At 32.5% G+C, this 2689-nt stretch overlaps 1 long non-coding RNA gene across 1 annotated transcript; it reads left to right on the top strand.

The window, feature by feature from the left end:
* Positions 1-341: 341 nt before the first annotated feature.
* Positions 342-1464, top strand: LOC126883211 (uncharacterized). Its single transcript, XR_007697564.1, has 2 exons — positions 342-1149; positions 1236-1464. It is a non-coding gene; the product is annotated as an uncharacterized LOC126883211 (long non-coding RNA).
* The last annotated feature ends 1225 nt before the right edge of the window (positions 1465-2689 follow it).

Here is a 2689-nt window from a genome sequence, read left to right as displayed (position 1 = left end):
TCGCTATCTCAGATACTCAGCATTCTAGATTCTCCATTACATATTGACACTAACACATAATTATCCTATATTATTAGATATCATTACATTATTCACCCACACTTTAACCACTGCTGCTGGAAGCCTTCATGGTATTTCTTCTTGAACGATTTTATCCCATCCTAAACAACATAAAGTGTAATTAGATTTGGCTGTCACATATTTTATTTTCCTTTTCGTTACTAATCCAATATTTTGTATTTTGACAACGGCACCCGATTTGGGCGTCGAAACGTTAATAAAATTATTTTTTTCATTTTTAATTGTGGCTTATTTCCCATATAAATAATTAATCATAATCCATTATTATTTTATTAATTCCATTGTTTACAATTATTTCTTTAATATTGTAATCTACTCTTGATCTGTATTCTTTTAGTTATTTTAACTTTAATTTTTTCCGTAATTTCCTTTACAATTTTAACAGACAGAATCATCATTACAACAGTATACAGCCAAATTTAAACATTCCTCACCATGTTAGGCAACCAACATTACATATATCTATAACATTTACATTAAAATCCACTTTATTTACCATCCAATCTCTCCACCTCAGGTCATTTATTGTTTACATATAGTATAAATCTCATTCTATTACACCAAATTAAACTTTCACCTTTAAATTTAACAATCGATGACGTCAAGCTTCTAACCATGACTTATACCGATCTTATTTCCAACAAACCTAAAGTTTTTTCTGGATTAGAGAGTTGCTATTTAGACTTTACAATAGATTCTCAACTTATTTTTTAAACATTTTTAATTATATTTTCAATCAGCTTTTACCTACCTTTACATTTTATTAAAATCCAAAAAATTAAAAACTACACTTTTTGAAGTTCGTAACCAAAAATTGACTTTACCTTGTCTTGTCATGTCACTCTTTGTCATTCCTTTTCATTTTACATCAGTTGGTCTGTGCTAATTCAAATGGCAAGTACCTAGTTTTTTCGAGCAGGGAAGCATGTTGCTCTTTAGGCACATACATATTTTAATCTAGTAACATCGACTTGTAGTCATAATATTTTATCATAAGGTACAATGTAAGCCATATATTTTTAAGTTACCACCTTCATTGGTGTGCTAGTTACAACTACTTTGTGGAATGTAAGTATTCGCCACATAATTTTCTCATTAACAGTCACAATTTTAACCTTTTTGCCTTAATCTAACGTGGAAATACTTCATTCCAGGCACTGAAAATGTTCTGTTCAGAACGAAAACGTTTTGCAATCCATGTGGATGACTTTTAGAAGTTTTAAATAAACTATTTTATACCAAAATACAATTTGAAGTTTTTACTTCTGTATAGGTTTTTAAACTATGGTATACAGCCAACTATTGGGATTTTTCCATTGATTTTATTTTAGTAAAATATGTTACCTATCAATTGGTGCTAAATATACTCGCAAATTAGGCTTTTGGAATGTGTATGCAAATTACTATACAGGTCTAGTGTAAAATGTGTTGCCTATCGACCGGCGCCAAAAATTACCCACAATTCTACCTTTCGGATGCGTAATTTTTACCAATCGACGTCGCATTACCAATTATCAAAGCGTTCTGAAAAATAAAAGAATGGATGGATGTAAGCATACAGACTTCAGTCACAATTAGGTTACTATAAAAATTCACCTTTAAAATATACATATTATGTTATATCCCATCGCTACTTCTAAATAGCGAGATAAGATAGGGAAAAGGATCCAATATCACTAAGATCGTTACATCCAGGTCTATCTTAAAAATGTAAAAATGAAAGCTAAAATTTGTAAACAAGAGAGTTAAAAAAACTTGTAAACAAAATTGTAAGTGTGTTGGCATATATTTTAGCAGGGATTTTCATGTAACAGTACCGTAGTAGCACCTGAAAATCTTGACGGTATACATTGCAAAGCAATATCAGAAGGAACAGGTGGTATGATATAAGATTATCAGCAAGTTAAGGGTACTATGGTGACGATTGTGATGACAATAGTAGAGGTGATTGCAATAGAATAGGGATTCATAAATGATTATCCACGCTAGTAGTGACGTTAATCACCTTGACGGTATACATTGCAAGGCAGCAATATCAGAAGGAACAGGTGGTGTGATATAAGATTATCATCAAATCAAGGGTACTATGGTGACGATTACGATAAAAATATAGTCCAGAGAAATAAGGTTTTTGTCAGGACACTTGACCAGCCAGGTTGGAAATGGATTTTTTGGGCAGTATATATACCTAATACATTATAAATACAAAAATGCCCGTCACAGTTCGGACGAGAATTTTTAGTTATTAACAAATCGATGCCTCAGAAGCTAATCGGTGTAAGTCAATTAGTGTTTAAAATGAGATACTAAGATGTTTCTGAAAGTACGGTGGAACCCCGATAAGTCGGCCTCCGATAACCCGGAAGTCCAGCTAACCCGGACCGATTTTCATCAGACAAAACAAACATTTTTTCACTTTGACTGTGTTCTTTATCAAGAAATAAACAATACTGGATACAACTGTACGTAATTAGTGGAGTCAATGAAGGTTTTCACCTCCGATTTCGTTGAACCTCCATCGATTTTCATGAAAATTGGTAAGTATGTAGAGGATACCTCAAGAAACAAAGGTGACATGGTGCCAACTTGCGCTTTTACCCTGGGGTGG

The sequence above is a fragment of the Diabrotica virgifera genome, chromosome 4, assembly GCF_917563875.1.
Source record: "Diabrotica virgifera virgifera chromosome 4, PGI_DIABVI_V3a".
In the NCBI taxonomy this organism is placed as follows: domain Eukaryota; kingdom Metazoa; phylum Arthropoda; class Insecta; order Coleoptera; family Chrysomelidae; genus Diabrotica; species Diabrotica virgifera.
Note: the sequence above shows the minus strand (reverse complement) of the source record. Positions and strands in the feature narration are given on the sequence as shown.